At 53.0% G+C, this 19978-nt stretch overlaps 1 long non-coding RNA gene across 1 annotated transcript; it reads right to left on the reverse strand.

The window, feature by feature from the left end:
* Positions 1-1203: 1203 nt before the first annotated feature.
* LOC144489653 (uncharacterized) lies at positions 1204-19734 on the reverse strand. Its single transcript, XR_013497010.1, has 2 exons — positions 19623-19734; positions 1204-1627 (listed from the first exon to the last, which is right to left on the reverse strand). It is a non-coding gene; the product is annotated as an uncharacterized LOC144489653 (long non-coding RNA).
* Positions 19735-19978: the final 244 nt, after the last annotated feature.

Consider the following 19978-nt stretch of genomic DNA (forward strand, 5'->3'; position numbering starts at 1 on the left):
CCATCTGGTTCCCTTTTGGGAAGGAAATCTGCCGTCCTTACCCCGGTCTGGCCTACATGTGACTCCAGAGCCACACAGCAATGTGGTTGACTCTTAACTGCCACTCCAAGGGGCGACGAGGGATGGGCAATAAATGCTGGGCCCAGCCAGCGACGCCCATGTCCCATGAACGAATATAAGAGAGACAGAGACAGATAGAGGTTCAAATCCCACCACGGGCAGCCAGTGTGAATTTAAATTCAATTAATAAAATCTGGGATTGAGAGCAAGACTTGGTAACGGCGACCGTGACAACTACCATGGATTGTCGTAAAAAAATAAACCCACCTGGTTCACTAATGTCCGCTTTAGAGAAGGAAATCTGCCGTCCTTACCCCGGTCTGGCCTATATGTGAACGCATGCGCACGCACACACGCGTGTGCACACACGCACACGCGCGTGCACACACGCACGCGCACACAGGCACATGCGCGCACACACGCGCGCGCACGCACACAAAATGTGGTCGACTCTTAACTGCCCTCCCCGCAATGACCCGAGCGACACACTCAGTTCAAGGGGCAATTAGGGATGGGCAATAAATGTTGGGCCTTGCCCCAGCGACGCCCCCACATCCCCGTTCGAGGGGCAATTAGGGGTGAGGCAACAGATGCTGGACTCACCCAGCGACGCCCGCATCCCGTGAAATTCTAAATCAGAATACGCAGGACTGGCCGGCACCGGCTCAAGGGTGGACGGGTGTGGCGGGCGGTCTCGGATAGGTGGCTGAGAGAGGGGAGGTGGGAATCTGGAGAGGTCGCGTTACGAGGACATGTTGCCCAGAGGAGGACTGTAGCCCTCTCGAGTGAAAGGAGACGGAGAGGGAAGGGGATGGAACCCTGAAGATACAACTGAGGCGGTCGGGTTGGGGGCAATCTGGAATCAAGCGCGGTACACGTACAAGAGGATGATTCACTCTCATCTGGGACTGCGGTACAGCTTCTCCACGCCAGTGCGTTTGGTCAGCATCAGACAGGGCAGTGAGATACCCACACCGGCTCCCGTGGACATACAGAATACTGATGTGCATTCCCCGAGATAGAACGAGCAAACATTGTGGGGGGGTGAAGGAAATGGAGTGGAGGGTCCCACGGATACAGAACTCGGGGTACAGTGGTCGCAAGGGGGGTCACCGCTATCCACAAGGCTCCACAGTCGAGAGGTCAATCGATATACGAGTCCTTTATTAACGCAGACAATGTCGGTACAATTCCCATGCCAGCGACGGTGGGGAGGAGGACGGAGGAGAGGGTTGGACTGACACCAACACCCATCTTCCCGAGGGCAGCATCGATCTCAGAGCGGATGTCCCTTCCCCCCCCCGCTCACCGGACACACCACCCCGGGGTGACGTGCAGAGAGGCAGAGGTGAGGATTGTTCCCGGAGTGCTGGTGAGGCCCAGGGGGGTCTGGCTTCCTGCGCCGTCAGCTGACTCTGGGGGGCTCCTTTCCCACACTGTCGCCCTCCTCCTCCTCCTCTGTTCTCCCCTCCCGCTGGCGGAGCAGCCACTCCTTGTAGCGGCGGGTTTTCAGGCGCTCAAAGTTGACCACAGACATGGGCATGCGGACTGTCTCAATCCCGTTCACCTGTGCAGGGGGGTGGGGGGGGCGAGGACACAGAAATCAGCGGGGGCATTCAAACACATCAACAGCTCCCCCACCCACCCCTCGCATGCACCCATCACCCCACCAGCCAATCGGATGTTACACAATAAAGGGGCAATGCCGTAGAGCAGTGTGATACTGCGGGCAGTAACACGGAACAGTGCCTGTCCCTTTAACTGCGCTTGTTTGCCAAGATCACAGGAAACTGGCCCACACAATGAGCTTTCTGAAGGTTTGTCTCCTACCCTCAGGCTTGCCTGCCGCAAGAATTATAGGCCCGCAGCGAAAACAACATCACTCTGCTGTACCTGTACTGGGAGTGTTTGATGGGGACAGTGTAGAGGGAGCTTTACTCTGTATCTAACCCCGTGCTGTACCTGTACTGGGAGTGTTTGATGGGGGACAGTGCAGAGGGAGCTTTACTCTGTATCTAACCCCGTGCTGTACCTGTACTGGGAGTGTTTGATGGGGACAGTGTAGAGGGAGCTTTACTCTGTATCTAACCCCGTTCTGTACCTGTCCTGGGAGTGTTTGATGGGGGACAGTGCAGAGGGAGCTTTACTCTGTATCTAACCCCGTGCTGTACCTGTCCTGGGAGTGTTTGATGGGGGACAGTGCAGAGGGAGCTTTACTCTGTATCTAACCCCGTGCTGTACCTGTACTGGGAGTGTTTGATGGGGACAGTGTAGAGGGAGCTTTACTCTGTATCTAACCCCGTGCTGTACCTGTCCTGGGAGTGTTTGATGGGGGACAGTGCAGAGGGAGCTTTACTCTGTATCTAACCCCGTGCTGTACCTGTCCTGGGAGTGTTTGATGGGGGACAGTGTAGACGGAGCTTTACTCTGTATCTAACCCCGTGCTGTACCTGTCCTGGGAGTGTTTGATGGGGGACAGTGTAGAGGGAGCTTTACTCTGTATCTAACCCCGTGCTGTACCTGTCCTGGGAGTGTTTGATGGGGACAGTGTAGAGGGAGCTTTACTCTGTATCTAACCCCGTGCTGTACCTGTCCTGGGAGTGTTTGATGGGGGACAGTGTAGAGGGAGCTTTACTCTGTATCTAACCCCGTGCTGTACCTGTCCTGGGAGTGTTTGATGGGCACAGTGCAGAGGGAGCTTTACTCTGTATCTAACTCCTTGCTGTACCTGTCCTGGGAGTTTTTGATGGGGTACAGTGTAGAGGGAGCTTTACACTGTATCTAACCCCGTGCTGTACCTGTCCTGGGAGTGTTTGATGGGGGACAGTGTAGAGGGAGCTTTACTCTGTATCTAACCCCGTGCTGTACCTGTCCTGGGAATGTTTGATGGGGGACAGTGTAAAGGGAGCTTTACTCTGTATCTAACCCCGTGCTGTACCTGTCCTGGGAGTGTTTGATGGGGGACAGTGGAGAGGGAGCTTTACTCTGTATCTAACCCCGTGCTGTACCTGTCCTGGGAATGTTTGATGGGGTACAGTGCAAAGGGAGCTTTACTCTGTATCTAACCCCGTGCTGTACCTGTCCTGGGAGTGTTTGATGGGGACAGTGAAGAGGGAGCTTTACTCTGTATCTAACGCCGTGCTGTACCTGCCCTGGGAGTGTTTGATGGGGGACAGTGTAGAGGGAGCTTTACTCTGTTTCTAACCCCATGCTGTCCCTGTCCTGGGAGTGTTTGATGGGGCAGTGTAAAGGGAGCTTTACTCAGTATCTAACCCCGTGCTGTACCTGTCCTGGGAGTGTTTGATGGGGGACAGTGTAGAGGGAGCTTTACTCTGTATCTAACCCCGTGCTGTACCTGTCCTGGGAATGTTTGATGGGGACAGTGTAGAGGGAGCTTTACTCTGTATCTAACCCCGTGCTGTCCCTGTCCTGGGAGTGTTTGATGGGGACTGTGCAGAGGGAGCTTTACTCTGTATCTAACCCCGTGCTATACCTGTCCTGGGAGTGTTTGATGGGGGACAGTGTAGACGGAGCTTTACTCTGTATCTAACCCCGTGCTGTACCTGTCCTGGGAGTGTTTGATGGGGGACAGTGTAGAGGGAGCTTTACTCTGTATCTAACCCCGTGCTGGACCTGTCCAGGGAGTGTTTGATGGGGGACAGTGTAGAGGGAGCTTTACTCTGTATCTAACCCCGTGCTGTACCTGTCCTGGGAGTGTTTGATGGGGGACAGTGTAGAGGGAGCTTTACTCTGTATCTAACCCCTTTCTGTACCCGTCCTGGGAGTGTTTGATGGGGGACAGTGTAGAGAGAGCTTTACTCTGTATCTAACCCCGTGCTGTACCTGTTCTGGGAGTGTTTGATGGAGACAGTGCAGAGGGAGCTTTACTCTGTATCTAACTCCTTGCTGTACCTGTCCTGGGAGTTTTTGATGGGGACAGTGTAGAGGGAGCTTTACTCTGTATCTAACCCCGTGCTGTACCTGTCCTGGGAGTGTTTGATGGGGGGCAGTGTAGAGGAAGCTTTACTCTGTATCTATACCCGTGCTGTACACGTCCTGGGAGTGTTTGATGGGGGACTGTGTAGAGGGAGCTTTACTCTGTATCTAACCCCGTGCTGTACCTGTCCTGGGAGTGTTTGATGGGGACAGTGTAGAGGGAGCTTTACTCTGTATCTAACCCCGTGCTGTACCTGTCCTGGGAGTGTTTGATGGGCACAGTGCAGAGGGAGCTTTACTCTGGATCTAACTCCTTGCTGTACCTGTCCTGGGAGTTTTTGATGGGGTACAGTGTAGAGGGAGCTTTACTCTGTATCTATCCCCGTGCTGTACCTGTCCTGGGAGTGTTTGATGGGGGACAGTGTAGAGGGAGCTTTACTCTGTATCTAACCCCGTGCTGTACCTGTCCTGGGAGTGTTTGATGGGGGACAGTGTAGAGGGAGCTTTACTCTGTATCTAACCCCGTGCTGTACCTGTCCTGGGAATGTTTGATGGGGACAGTGTAGAGGGAGCTTTACTCTGTATCTAACCCCGTGCTGTCCCTGTCCTGGGAGTGTTTGATGGGGACAGTGCAGAGGGAGCTTTACTCTGTATCTAACCCCGTGCTATACCTGTCCTGGGAGTGTTTGATGGGGGACAGTGTAGACGGAGCTTTACTCTGTATCTAACCCCGTGCTGTACCTGTCCTGGGAGTGTTTGATGGGGGACAGTGTAGAGGGAGCTTTACTCTGTATCTAACCCCGTGCTGTACCTGTCCTGGGAGTGTTTGATGGGGGACAGTGTAGAGGGAGCTTTACTCTGTATCTAACCCCGTGCTGTACCTGTCCTGGGAGTGTTTGATGGGGGACAGTGTAGAGGGAGCTTTACTCTGTATCTAACCCCGTTCTGTACCCGTCCTGGGAGTGTTTGATGGGGGACAGTGTAGAGAGAGCTTTACTCTGTATCTAACCCCGTGCTGTACCTGTTCTGGGAGTGTTTGATGGAGACAGTGCAGAGGGAGCTTTACTCTGTAGCTAACTCCTTGCTGTACCTGTCCTGGGAGTGTTTGATGGGGGGCAGTGTAGAGGGAGCTTTACTCTGTATCTAACTCCTTGCTGTACCTGTCCTGGGAGTGTTTGATGGGGACAGTGTAGAGGGAGCTTTACTCTGTATCTAACCCCGTGCTGTACCTGTCCTGGGAGTGTTTGATGGGGGGCAGTGTAGAGGAAGCTTTACTCTGTATCTATACCCGTGCTGTACACGTCCTGGGAGTGTTTGATGCGGGACTGTGTAGAGAGAGCTTTACTCTGTATCTAACCCCGTGCTGTACCTGTCCTGGGAGTGTTTGATGGGGGACAGTGTAGAGGGAGCTTTACTCTGTATCTAACCCCGTGCTGTACCTGTCCTGGGAGTGTTTGATGGGAGACAGTGTAGAGGGAGCTTTACTCTGTATCTAACCCCGTGCTGTACCTGTCCTGGGAGTGTTTGATGGGCACAGTGCAGAGGGAGCTTTACTCTGGATCTAACTCCTTGCTGTACCTGTCCTGGGAGTTTTTGATGGGGTACAGTGTAGAGGGAGCTTTACTCTGTATCTATCCCCGTGCTGTACCTGTCCTGGGAGTGTTTGATGGGGACAGTGTAGAGGGAGCTTTACTCTGTATCTAACCCCGTGCTGTATCTGCCCTGGGAGTGTTTGATGGGGGACAGTGTAGAGGGAGCTTTACTCTGTATCTAACCCCGTGCTGTACCTGTCCTGGGAGTGTTTGATGGGGGACAGTGTAGAGGGAGCTTTACTCTGTATCTAACCCCGTGCTGTACCTGTCCTGGGAGTGTTTGATGGGGGACAGTGTAGAGGGAGCTTTACTCTGTATCTAACTCCATGCTGTACCTGTCCTGGGAGTGTTTGATGGGGGACAGTGTAGAGGGAGCTTTACTCTGTATCTAACCCCGTGCTGTACCTGTCCTGGGAGTGTTTGATGGGGGACAGTGTAGAGGGAGCTTTACTCTGTATCTAACCCCGTGCTGTCCCTGTCCTGGGAGTGTTTGATGGGGGACAGTGTAGAGGGGGCTTTACTCTGTATCTAACCCCGTGCTGTACCTGTCCTGGGAGTGTTTGATGGGGGACAGTGTAGAGGGAGCTTTACTCTGTATCTAACCCCGTGCTGTACCTGTCCTGGGAGTGTTTGATGGGGGACAGTGTAGAGGGAGCTTTACTCTGTATCTAACCCCGTGCTGTACCTGTCCTGGGAGTGTTTGATGGGGGACAGTGTAGAGGGAGCTTTACTCTGTATCTAACCCCGTGCTGTACCTGTCCTGGGAGTGTTTGATGGGGGACAGTGTAGAGGGAGCTTTACTCTGTATCTAACCCCGTGCTGTACCTGTCCTGGGAGTGTTTGATGGGGGACAGTGTAGAGGGAGCTTTACTCTGTATCTAACCCCGTGCTGTACCTGTCCTGGGAGTGTTTGATGGGGGGACAGTGTAGAGGGAGCTTTACTCTGTATCTAACCCCGTGCTGTACCTGTCCTGGGAGTGTTTGATGGGGGACAGTGTAGAGGGAGCTTTACTCTGTATCTAACCCCGTGCTGTACCTGTCCTGGGAGTGTTTGATGGGGGACAGTGTAGAGGGAGCTTTACTCTGTATCTAACCCCGTGCTGTACCTGTCCTGGGAGTGTTTGATGGGAGACAGTGTAGAGGGAGCTTTACTCTGTATCTAACCCCGTGCTGTACCTGTCCTGGGAGTGTTTGATGGGCACAGTGCAGAGGGAGCTTTACTCTGGATCTAACTCCTTGCTGTACCTGTCCTGGGAGTTTTTGATGGGGTACAGTGTAGAGGGAGCTTTACTCTGTATCTATCCCCGTGCTGTACCTGTCCTGGGAGTGTTTGATGGGGACAGTGTAGAGGGAGCTTTACTCTGTATCTAACCCCGTGCTGTATCTGCCCTGGGAGTGTTTGATGGGGGACAGTGTAGAGGGAGCTTTACTCTGTATCTAACCCCGTGCTGTACCTGTCCTGGGAGTGTTTGATGGGGGACAGTGTAGAGGGAGCTTTACTCTGTATCTAACCCCGTGCTGTACCTGTCCTGGGAGTGTTTGATGGGGGACAGTGTAGAGGGAGCTTTACTCTGTATCTAACTCCATGCTGTACCTGTCCTGGGAGTGTTTGATGGGGGACAGTGTAGAGGGAGCTTTACTCTGTATCTAACCCCGTGCTGTACCTGTCCTGGGAGTGTTTGATGGGGGACAGTGTAGAGGGAGCTTTACTCTGTATCTAACCCCGTGCTGTCCCTGTCCTGGGAGTGTTTGATGGGGGACAGTGTAGAGGGTGCTTTACTCTGTATCTAACCCCGTGCTGTACCTGTCCTGGGAGTGTTTGATGGGGGACAGTGTAGAGGGAGCTTTACTCTGTATCTAACCCCGTGCTGTACCTGTCCTGGGAGTGTTTGATGGGGGACAGTGTAGAGGGAGCTTTACTCTGTATCTAACCCCGTGCTGTACCTGTCCTGGGAGTGTTTGATGGGGGACAGTGTAGAGGGAGCTTTACTCTGTATCTAACCCCGTGCTGTCCCTGTCCTGGGAGTGTTTGATGGGGGACAGTGTAGAGGGAGCTTTACTCTGTATCTAACCCCGTGCTGTCCCTGTCCTGGGAGTGTTTGATGGGGGACAGTGTAGAGGGAGCTTTACTCTGTATCTCACCCCGTGCTGTCCCTGTCCTGGGAGTGTTTGATGGGGGACAGTGTAGAGGGAGCTTTACTCTGTATCTAACCCCGTGCTGTACCTGTCCTGGGAGTGTTTGATGGGGGACAGTGTAGAGGGAGCTTTACTCTGTATCTAACCCCGTGCTGTACCTGTCCTGGGAGTGTTTGATGGGGGACAGTGTAGAGGGAGCTTTACTCTGTATCTCACCCCGTGCTGTCCCTGTCCTGGGAGTGTTTGATGGGGGACAGTGTAGAGGGAGCTTTACTCTGTATCTAACCCCGTGCTGTACCTGTCCTGGGAGTGTTTGATGGGGGACAGTGTGGAGGGAGCTTTACTCTGTATCTAACCCCGTGCTGTACCTGTCCTGGGAGTGTTTGATGGGGGACAGTGTAGAGGGAGCTTTACTCTGTATCTAACCCCGTGCTGTACCTGTCCTGGGAGTGTTTGATGGGGGACAGTGTGGAGGGAGCTTTACTCTGTATCTAACCCCGTGCTGTACCTGTCCTGGGAGTGTTTGATGGGGACAGTGTAGAGGGAGCTTTACTCTGTATCTAACCCCGTGCTGTACCTGTCCTGGGAGTGTTTGATGTGGGACAGTGTAGAGGGAGCTTTACTCTGTATCTAACCCCGTGCTGTACCTGTCCTGGGAGTGTTTGATGGGGGACAGCGTAGAGGGAGCTTTACTCTGTATCTAACCCCGTGCTGTACCTGTCCTGGGAGTGTTTGATGGGGGACAGTGTGGAGGGAGCTTTACTCTGTATCTAACCCCGTGCTGTACCTGTCCTGGGAGTGTTTGATGGGGGACAGCGTAGAGGGAGCTTTACTCTGTATCTAACCCCGTGCTGTACCTGTCCTGGGAGTGTTTGATGGGGGACAGTGTAGAGGGAGCTTTACTCTGTATCTAACCCCGTGCTGTACCTGTCCTGGGAGTGTTTGATGGGCACAGTGCAGAGGGAGCTTTACTCTGTATCTAACTCCTTGCTGTACCTGTCCTGGGAGTTTTTGATGGGGTACAGTGTAGAGGGAGCTTTACACTGTATCTAACCCCGTGCTGTACCTGTCCTGGGAGTGTTTGATGGGGGACAGTGTAGAGGGAGCTTTACTCTGTATCTAACCCCGTGCTGTACCTGTCCTGGGAATGTTTGATGGGGGACAGTGTAAAGGGAGCTTTACTCTGTATCTAACCCCGTGCTGTACCTGTCCTGGGAGTGTTTGATGGGGGACAGTGGAGAGGGAGCTTTACTCTGTATCTAACCCCGTGCTGTACCTGTCCTGGGAATGTTTGATGGGGTACAGTGCAAAGGGAGCTTTACTCTGTATCTAACCCCGTGCTGTACCTGTCCTGGGAGTGTTTGATGGGGACAGTGAAGAGGGAGCTTTACTCTGTATCTAACGCCGTGCTGTACCTGCCCTGGGAGTGTTTGATGGGGGACAGTGTAGAGGGAGCTTTACTCTGTTTCTAACCCCATGCTGTCCCTGTCCTGGGAGTGTTTGATGGGGCAGTGTAAAGGGAGCTTTACTCAGTATCTAACCCCGTGCTGTACCTGTCCTGGGAGTGTTTGATGGGGGACAGTGTAGAGGGAGCTTTACTCTGTATCTAACCCCGTGCTGTACCTGTCCTGGGAATGTTTGATGGGGACAGTGTAGAGGGAGCTTTACTCTGTATCTAACCCCGTGCTGTCCCTGTCCTGGGAGTGTTTGATGGGGACTGTGCAGAGGGAGCTTTACTCTGTATCTAACCCCGTGCTATACCTGTCCTGGGAGTGTTTGATGGGGGACAGTGTAGACGGAGCTTTACTCTGTATCTAACCCCGTGCTGTACCTGTCCTGGGAGTGTTTGATGGGGGACAGTGTAGAGGGAGCTTTACTCTGTATCTAACCCCGTGCTGGACCTGTCCAGGGAGTGTTTGATGGGGGACAGTGTAGAGGGAGCTTTACTCTGTATCTAACCCCGTGCTGTACCTGTCCTGGGAGTGTTTGATGGGGGACAGTGTAGAGGGAGCTTTACTCTGTATCTAACCCCTTTCTGTACCCGTCCTGGGAGTGTTTGATGGGGGACAGTGTAGAGAGAGCTTTACTCTGTATCTAACCCCGTGCTGTACCTGTTCTGGGAGTGTTTGATGGAGACAGTGCAGAGGGAGCTTTACTCTGTATCTAACTCCTTGCTGTACCTGTCCTGGGAGTTTTTGATGGGGACAGTGTAGAGGGAGCTTTACTCTGTATCTAACCCCGTGCTGTACCTGTCCTGGGAGTGTTTGATGGGGGGCAGTGTAGAGGAAGCTTTACTCTGTATCTATACCCGTGCTGTACACGTCCTGGGAGTGTTTGATGGGGGACTGTGTAGAGGGAGCTTTACTCTGTATCTAACCCCGTGCTGTACCTGTCCTGGGAGTGTTTGATGGGGACAGTGTAGAGGGAGCTTTACTCTGTATCTAACCCCGTGCTGTACCTGTCCTGGGAGTGTTTGATGGGCACAGTGCAGAGGGAGCTTTACTCTGGATCTAACTCCTTGCTGTACCTGTCCTGGGAGTTTTTGATGGGGTACAGTGTAGAGGGAGCTTTACTCTGTATCTATCCCCGTGCTGTACCTGTCCTGGGAGTGTTTGATGGGGGACAGTGTAGAGGGAGCTTTACTCTGTATCTAACCCCGTGCTGTACCTGTCCTGGGAGTGTTTGATGGGGGACAGTGTAGAGGGAGCTTTACTCTGTATCTAACCCCGTGCTGTACCTGTCCTGGGAATGTTTGATGGGGACAGTGTAGAGGGAGCTTTACTCTGTATCTAACCCCGTGCTGTCCCTGTCCTGGGAGTGTTTGATGGGGACAGTGCAGAGGGAGCTTTACTCTGTATCTAACCCCGTGCTATACCTGTCCTGGGAGTGTTTGATGGGGGACAGTGTAGACGGAGCTTTACTCTGTATCTAACCCCGTGCTGTACCTGTCCTGGGAGTGTTTGATGGGGGACAGTGTAGAGGGAGCTTTACTCTGTATCTAACCCCGTGCTGTACCTGTCCTGGGAGTGTTTGATGGGGGACAGTGTAGAGGGAGCTTTACTCTGTATCTAACCCCGTGCTGTACCTGTCCTGGGAGTGTTTGATGGGGGACAGTGTAGAGGGAGCTTTACTCTGTATCTAACCCCGTTCTGTACCCGTCCTGGGAGTGTTTGATGGGGGACAGTGTAGAGAGAGCTTTACTCTGTATCTAACCCCGTGCTGTACCTGTTCTGGGAGTGTTTGATGGAGACAGTGCAGAGGGAGCTTTACTCTGTAGCTAACTCCTTGCTGTACCTGTCCTGGGAGTGTTTGATGGGGGGCAGTGTAGAGGGAGCTTTACTCTGTATCTAACTCCTTGCTGTACCTGTCCTGGGAGTGTTTGATGGGGACAGTGTAGAGGGAGCTTTACTCTGTATCTAACCCCGTGCTGTACCTGTCCTGGGAGTGTTTGATGGGGGGCAGTGTAGAGGAAGCTTTACTCTGTATCTATACCCGTGCTGTACACGTCCTGGGAGTGTTTGATGCGGGACTGTGTAGAGAGAGCTTTACTCTGTATCTAACCCCGTGCTGTACCTGTCCTGGGAGTGTTTGATGGGGGACAGTGTAGAGGGAGCTTTACTCTGTATCTAACCCCGTGCTGTACCTGTCCTGGGAGTGTTTGATGGGAGACAGTGTAGAGGGAGCTTTACTCTGTATCTAACCCCGTGCTGTACCTGTCCTGGGAGTGTTTGATGGGCACAGTGCAGAGGGAGCTTTACTCTGGATCTAACTCCTTGCTGTACCTGTCCTGGGAGTTTTTGATGGGGTACAGTGTAGAGGGAGCTTTACTCTGTATCTATCCCCGTGCTGTACCTGTCCTGGGAGTGTTTGATGGGGACAGTGTAGAGGGAGCTTTACTCTGTATCTAACCCCGTGCTGTATCTGCCCTGGGAGTGTTTGATGGGGGACAGTGTAGAGGGAGCTTTACTCTGTATCTAACCCCGTGCTGTACCTGTCCTGGGAGTGTTTGATGGGGGACAGTGTAGAGGGAGCTTTACTCTGTATCTAACCCCGTGCTGTACCTGTCCTGGGAGTGTTTGATGGGGGACAGTGTAGAGGGAGCTTTACTCTGTATCTAACTCCATGCTGTACCTGTCCTGGGAGTGTTTGATGGGGGACAGTGTAGAGGGAGCTTTACTCTGTATCTAACCCCGTGCTGTACCTGTCCTGGGAGTGTTTGATGGGGGACAGTGTAGAGGGAGCTTTACTCTGTATCTAACCCCGTGCTGTCCCTGTCCTGGGAGTGTTTGATGGGGGACAGTGTAGAGGGGGCTTTACTCTGTATCTAACCCCGTGCTGTACCTGTCCTGGGAGTGTTTGATGGGGGACAGTGTAGAGGGAGCTTTACTCTGTATCTAACCCCGTGCTGTACCTGTCCTGGGAGTGTTTGATGGGGGACAGTGTAGAGGGAGCTTTACTCTGTATCTAACCCCGTGCTGTACCTGTCCTGGGAGTGTTTGATGGGGGACAGTGTAGAGGGAGCTTTACTCTGTATCTAACCCCGTGCTGTACCTGTCCTGGGAGTGTTTGATGGGGGACAGTGTAGAGGGAGCTTTACTCTGTATCTAACCCCGTGCTGTACCTGTCCTGGGAGTGTTTGATGGGGGACAGTGTAGAGGGAGCTTTACTCTGTATCTAACCCCGTGCTGTACCTGTCCTGGGAGTGTTTGATGGGGGGACAGTGTAGAGGGAGCTTTACTCTGTATCTAACCCCGTGCTGTACCTGTCCTGGGAGTGTTTGATGGGGGACAGTGTAGAGGGAGCTTTACTCTGTATCTAACCCCGTGCTGTACCTGTCCTGGGAGTGTTTGATGGGGGACAGTGTAGAGGGAGCTTTACTCTGTATCTAACCCCGTGCTGTACCTGTCCTGGGAGTGTTTGATGGGAGACAGTGTAGAGGGAGCTTTACTCTGTATCTAACCCCGTGCTGTACCTGTCCTGGGAGTGTTTGATGGGCACAGTGCAGAGGGAGCTTTACTCTGGATCTAACTCCTTGCTGTACCTGTCCTGGGAGTTTTTGATGGGGTACAGTGTAGAGGGAGCTTTACTCTGTATCTATCCCCGTGCTGTACCTGTCCTGGGAGTGTTTGATGGGGACAGTGTAGAGGGAGCTTTACTCTGTATCTAACCCCGTGCTGTATCTGCCCTGGGAGTGTTTGATGGGGGACAGTGTAGAGGGAGCTTTACTCTGTATCTAACCCCGTGCTGTACCTGTCCTGGGAGTGTTTGATGGGGGACAGTGTAGAGGGAGCTTTACTCTGTATCTAACCCCGTGCTGTACCTGTCCTGGGAGTGTTTGATGGGGGACAGTGTAGAGGGAGCTTTACTCTGTATCTAACTCCATGCTGTACCTGTCCTGGGAGTGTTTGATGGGGGACAGTGTAGAGGGAGCTTTACTCTGTATCTAACCCCGTGCTGTACCTGTCCTGGGAGTGTTTGATGGGGGACAGTGTAGAGGGAGCTTTACTCTGTATCTAACCCCGTGCTGTCCCTGTCCTGGGAGTGTTTGATGGGGGACAGTGTAGAGGGGGCTTTACTCTGTATCTAACCCCGTGCTGTACCTGTCCTGGGAGTGTTTGATGGGGGACAGTGTAGAGGGAGCTTTACTCTGTATCTAACCCCGTGCTGTACCTGTCCTGGGAGTGTTTGATGGGGGACAGTGTAGAGGGAGCTTTACTCTGTATCTAACCCCGTGCTGTACCTGTCCTGGGAGTGTTTGATGGGGGACAGTGTAGAGGGAGCTTTACTCTGTATCTAACCCCGTGCTGTCCCTGTCCTGGGAGTGTTTGATGGGGGACAGTGTAGAGGGAGCTTTACTCTGTATCTAACCCCGTGCTGTCCCTGTCCTGGGAGTGTTTGATGGGGGACAGTGTAGAGGGAGCTTTACTCTGTATCTCACCCCGTGCTGTCCCTGTCCTGGGAGTGTTTGATGGGGGACAGTGTAGAGGGAGCTTTACTCTGTATCTAACCCCGTGCTGTACCTGTCCTGGGAGTGTTTGATGGGGGACAGTGTAGAGGGAGCTTTACTCTGTATCTAACCCCGTGCTGTACCTGTCCTGGGAGTGTTTGATGGGGGACAGTGTAGAGGGAGCTTTACTCTGTATCTCACCCCGTGCTGTCCCTGTCCTGGGAGTGTTTGATGGGGGACAGTGTAGAGGGAGCTTTACTCTGTATCTAACCCCGTGCTGTACCTGTCCTGGGAGTGTTTGATGGGGGACAGTGTGGAGGGAGCTTTACTCTGTATCTAACCCCGTGCTGTACCTGTCCTGGGAGTGTTTGATGGGGGACAGTGTAGAGGGAGCTTTACTCTGTATCTAACCCCGTGCTGTACCTGTCCTGGGAGTGTTTGATGGGGGACAGTGTGGAGGGAGCTTTACTCTGTATCTAACCCCGTGCTGTACCTGTCCTGGGAGTGTTTGATGGGGACAGTGTAGAGGGAGCTTTACTCTGTATCTAACCCCGTGCTGTACCTGTCCTGGGAGTGTTTGATGTGGGACAGTGTAGAGGGAGCTTTACTCTGTATCTAACCCCGTGCTGTACCTGTCCTGGGAGTGTTTGATGGGGGACAGCGTAGAGGGAGCTTTACTCTGTATCTAACCCCGTGCTGTACCTGTCCTGGGAGTGTTTGATGGGGGACAGTGTGGAGGGAGCTTTACTCTGTATCTAACCCCGTGCTGTACCTGTCCTGGGAGTGTTTGATGGGGGACAGCGTAGAGGGAGCTTTACTCTGTATCTAACCCCGTGCTGTACCTGTCCTGGGAGTGTTTGATGGGGGACAGTGCAGAGGGAGCTTTACTCTGTATCTAACCCCGTGCTGTACCTGTCCTGGGAGTGTTTGATGGGGGACAGTGTAGAGGGAGCTTTACTCTGTATCTAACCCCGTGCTGTACCTGTCCTGGGAGTGTTTGATGGGGGACAGTGTAGAGGGAGCTTTACTCTGTATCTAACCCCGTGCTGTACCTGTCCTGGGAGTGTTTGATGGGGGACAGTGTAGAGGGAGCTTTACTCTGTATCTAACCCCGTGCTGTACCTGTCCTGGGAGTGTTTGATGGGGGACAGTGTAGAGGGAGCTTTACTCTGTATCTAACCCCGTGCTGTACCTGTCCTGGGAGTGTTTGATGGGGGACAGTGTAGAGGGAGCTTTACTCTGTATCTAACCCCGTGCTGTACCTGTCCTGGGAATGTTTGATGGGGACAGTGTAGAGGGAGCTTTACTCTGTATCTAACCCCGTGCTGTCCCTGTCCTGGGAGTGTTTGATGGGGACAGTGCAGAGGGAGCTTTACTCTGTATCTAACCCCGTGCTATACCTGTCCTGGGAGTGTTTGATGGGGGACAGTGTAGACGGAGCTTTACTCTGTATCTAACCCCGTGCTGTACCTGTCCTGGGAGTGTTTGATGGGGGACAGTGTAGAGGGAGCTTTACTCTGTATCTAACCCCGTGCTGTACCTGTCCTGGGAGTGTTTGATGGGGGACAGTGTAGAGGGAGCTTTACTCTGTATCTAACCCCGTGCTGTACCTGTCCTGGGAGTGTTTGATGGGGGACAGTGTAGAGGGAGCTTTACTCTGTATCTAACCCCGTTCTGTACCCGTCCTGGGAGTGTTTGATGGGGGACAGTGTAGAGAGAGCTTTACTCTGTATCTAACCCCGTGCTGTACCTGTTCTGGGAGTGTTTGATGGAGACAGTGCAGAGGGAGCTTTACTCTGTAGCTAACTCCTTGCTGTACCTGTCCTGGGAGTGTTTGATGGGGGGCAGTGTAGAGGGAGCTTTACTCTGTATCTAACTCCTTGCTGTACCTGTCCTGGGAGTGTTTGATGGGGACAGTGTAGAGGGAGCTTTACTCTGTATCTAACCCCGTGCTGTACCTGTCCTGGGAGTGTTTGATGGGGGGCAGTGTAGAGGAAGCTTTACTCTGTATCTATACCCGTGCTGTACACGTCCTGGGAGTGTTTGATGCGGGACTGTGTAGAGAGAGCTTTACTCTGTATCTAACCCCGTGCTGTACCTGTCCTGGGAGTGTTTGATGGGGGACAGTGTAGAGGGAGCTTTACTCTGTATCTAACCCCGTGCTGTACCTGTCCTGGGAGTGTTTGATGGGAGACAGTGTAGAGGGAGCTTTACTCTGTATCTAACCCCGTGCTGTACCTGTCCTGGGAGTGTTTGATGGGCACAGTGCAGAGGGAGCTTTACTCTGGATCTAACTCCTTGCTGTACCTGTCCTGGGAGTTTTTGATGGGGTACAGTGTAGAGGGAGCTTTACTCTGTATCTATCCCCGTGCTGTACCTGTCCTGGGAGTGTTTGATGGGGACAGTGTAGAGGGAGCTTTACTCTGTATCTAACCCCGTGCTGTATCTGCCCTGGGAGTGTTTGATGGGGGACAGTGTAGAGGGAGCTTTACTCTGTATCTAACCCCGTGCTGTACCTGTCCTGGGAGTGTTTGATGGGGGACAGTGTAGAGGGAGCTTTACTCTGTATCTAACCCCGTGCTGTACCTGTCCTGGGAGTGTTTGATGGGGGACAGTGTAGAGGGAGCTTTACTCTGTATCTAACTCCATGCTGTACCTGTCCTGGGAGTGTTTGATGGGGGACAGTGTAGAGGGAGCTTTACTCTGTATCTAACCCCGTGCTGTACCTGTCCTGGGAGTGTTTGATGGGGGACAGTGTAGAGGGAGCTTTACTCTGTATCTAACCCCGTGCTGTCCCTGTCCTGGGAGTGTTTGATGGGGGACAGTGTAGAGGGGGCTTTACTCTGTATCTAACCCCGTGCTGTACCTGTCCTGGGAGTGTTTGATGGGGGACAGTGTAGAGGGAGCTTTACTCTGTATCTAACCCCGTGCTGTACCTGTCCTGGGAGTGTTTGATGGGGGACAGTGTAGAGGGAGCTTTACTCTGTATCTAACCCCGTGCTGTACCTGTCCTGGGAGTGTTTGATGGGGGACAGTGTAGAGGGAGCTTTACTCTGTATCTAACCCCGTGCTGTACCTGTCCTGGGAGTGTTTGATGGGGGACAGTGTAGAGGGAGCTTTACTCTGTATCTAACCCCGTGCTGTACCTGTCCTGGGAGTGTTTGATGGGGGACAGTGTAGAGGGAGCTTTACTCTGTATCTAACCCCGTGCTGTACCTGTCCTGGGAGTGTTTGATGGGGGGACAGTGTAGAGGGAGCTTTACTCTGTATCTAACCCCGTGCTGTACCTGTCCTGGGAGTGTTTGATGGGGGACAGTGTAGAGGGAGCTTTACTCTGTATCTAACCCCGTGCTGTACCTGTCCTGGGAGTGTTTGATGGGGGACAGTGTAGAGGGAGCTTTACTCTGTATCTAACCCCGTGCTGTACCTGTCCTGGGAGTGTTTGATGGGAGACAGTGTAGAGGGAGCTTTACTCTGTATCTAACCCCGTGCTGTACCTGTCCTGGGAGTGTTTGATGGGCACAGTGCAGAGGGAGCTTTACTCTGGATCTAACTCCTTGCTGTACCTGTCCTGGGAGTTTTTGATGGGGTACAGTGTAGAGGGAGCTTTACTCTGTATCTATCCCCGTGCTGTACCTGTCCTGGGAGTGTTTGATGGGGACAGTGTAGAGGGAGCTTTACTCTGTATCTAACCCCGTGCTGTATCTGCCCTGGGAGTGTTTGATGGGGGACAGTGTAGAGGGAGCTTTACTCTGTATCTAACCCCGTGCTGTACCTGTCCTGGGAGTGTTTGATGGGGGACAGTGTAGAGGGAGCTTTACTCTGTATCTAACCCCGTGCTGTACCTGTCCTGGGAGTGTTTGATGGGGGACAGTGTAGAGGGAGCTTTACTCTGTATCTAACTCCATGCTGTACCTGTCCTGGGAGTGTTTGATGGGGGACAGTGTAGAGGGAGCTTTACTCTGTATCTAACCCCGTGCTGTACCTGTCCTGGGAGTGTTTGATGGGGGACAGTGTAGAGGGAGCTTTACTCTGTATCTAACCCCGTGCTGTCCCTGTCCTGGGAGTGTTTGATGGGGGACAGTGTAGAGGGGGCTTTACTCTGTATCTAACCCCGTGCTGTACCTGTCCTGGGAGTGTTTGATGGGGGACAGTGTAGAGGGAGCTTTACTCTGTATCTAACCCCGTGCTGTACCTGTCCTGGGAGTGTTTGATGGGGGACAGTGTAGAGGGAGCTTTACTCTGTATCTAACCCCGTGCTGTACCTGTCCTGGGAGTGTTTGATGGGGGACAGTGTAGAGGGAGCTTTACTCTGTATCTAACCCCGTGCTGTCCCTGTCCTGGGAGTGTTTGATGGGGGACAGTGTAGAGGGAGCTTTACTCTGTATCTAACCCCGTGCTGTCCCTGTCCTGGGAGTGTTTGATGGGGGACAGTGTAGAGGGAGCTTTACTCTGTATCTCACCCCGTGCTGTCCCTGTCCTGGGAGTGTTTGATGGGGGACAGTGTAGAGGGAGCTTTACTCTGTATCTAACCCCGTGCTGTACCTGTCCTGGGAGTGTTTGATGGGGGACAGTGTAGAGGGAGCTTTACTCTGTATCTAACCCCGTGCTGTACCTGTCCTGGGAGTGTTTGATGGGGGACAGTGTAGAGGGAGCTTTACTCTGTATCTCACCCCGTGCTGTCCCTGTCCTGGGAGTGTTTGATGGGGGACAGTGTAGAGGGAGCTTTACTCTGTATCTAACCCCGTGCTGTACCTGTCCTGGGAGTGTTTGATGGGGGACAGTGTGGAGGGAGCTTTACTCTGTATCTAACCCCGTGCTGTACCTGTCCTGGGAGTGTTTGATGGGGGACAGTGTAGAGGGAGCTTTACTCTGTATCTAACCCCGTGCTGTACCTGTCCTGGGAGTGTTTGATGGGGGACAGTGTGGAGGGAGCTTTACTCTGTATCTAACCCCGTGCTGTACCTGTCCTGGGAGTGTTTGATGGGGACAGTGTAGAGGGAGCTTTACTCTGTATCTAACCCCGTGCTGTACCTGTCCTGGGAGTGTTTGATGTGGGACAGTGTAGAGGGAGCTTTACTCTGTATCTAACCCCGTGCTGTACCTGTCCTGGGAGTGTTTGATGGGGGACAGCGTAGAGGGAGCTTTACTCTGTATCTAACCCCGTGCTGTACCTGTCCTGGGAGTGTTTGATGGGGGACAGTGTGGAGGGAGCTTTACTCTGTATCTAACCCCGTGCTGTACCTGTCCTGGGAGTGTTTGATGGGGGACAGTGTAGAGGGAGCTTTACTCTGTATCTAACCCCGTGCTGTACCTGTCCTGGGAGTGTTTGATGGGGGACAGTGTAGAGGGAGCTTTACTCTGTATCTAACCCCGTGCTGTACCTGTCCTGGGAGTGTTTGATGGGGACAGTGTAGAGGGAGCTTTACTCTGTATCTAACCCCGTGCTGTACCTGTCCTGGGAGTGTTTGATGGGGGACAGTGTAGAGGGAGCTTTACTCTGTATCTAACCCCGTGCTGTACCTGTCCTGGGAGTGTTTGATGGGGGACAGTGTAGAGGGAGCTTTACTCTGTATCTAACCCCGTGCTGTACCTGTCCTGGGAGTGTTTGATGGGGGACAGTGTAGAGGGAGCTTTACTCTGTATCTAACCCCGTGCTGTACCTGTCCTGGGAGTGTTTGATGGGGACAGTGTAGAGGGAGCTTACCTGTCCTGGGAGTGTTTGATGGGGGACAGTGTAGAGGGAGCTTTACTCTGTATCTAACCCCGTGCTGTACCTGTCCTGGGAGTGTTTGATGGGGGACAGTGTAGAGGGAGCTTTGGTGAATGTCTCATCCGATCCTGATGCTGCGACAGTTCTGAAACCTCCCCACCTAGTCTCTGATGGTGTAAACCGGATAAAGGAAGGGGAGAATCGCGGAACGTGACGGGAAATCTTCACGATCACTCACTGTAACTTCGCACCAGTGTTCTCCCCAGGTAGTGATTGGTTCCTCCGGGATCTTCAATGCATCTTGCGGCACGAAGACTCGGAGCTGAGAAAGAAACGGTCGGATTTCATTTATTCACAGAAACCCCACAGTGCAGAAAGAGGCCATTCGGCCCATCGAGTCTGCACCGACCACAATCCCACCCAGGCCCTACCCCCATATCCCTACATATTTTACCCACTCATCCCTCTAACCGACACATCTTTGGACACTAAGGGGCAATTTAGCATGGCCAGTCCACCAAACCCGCACATCTTTGGAGTGTGGGAGGAAACCGGAGCACCCGGAGGAAACCCACGCAGACACGGGGAGAATGT

The sequence above is a fragment of the Mustelus asterias genome, unplaced genomic scaffold (assembly GCF_964213995.1).
Source record: "Mustelus asterias unplaced genomic scaffold, sMusAst1.hap1.1 HAP1_SCAFFOLD_2406, whole genome shotgun sequence".
Classification (NCBI taxonomy): Eukaryota; Metazoa; Chordata; class Chondrichthyes; order Carcharhiniformes; family Triakidae; genus Mustelus; species Mustelus asterias.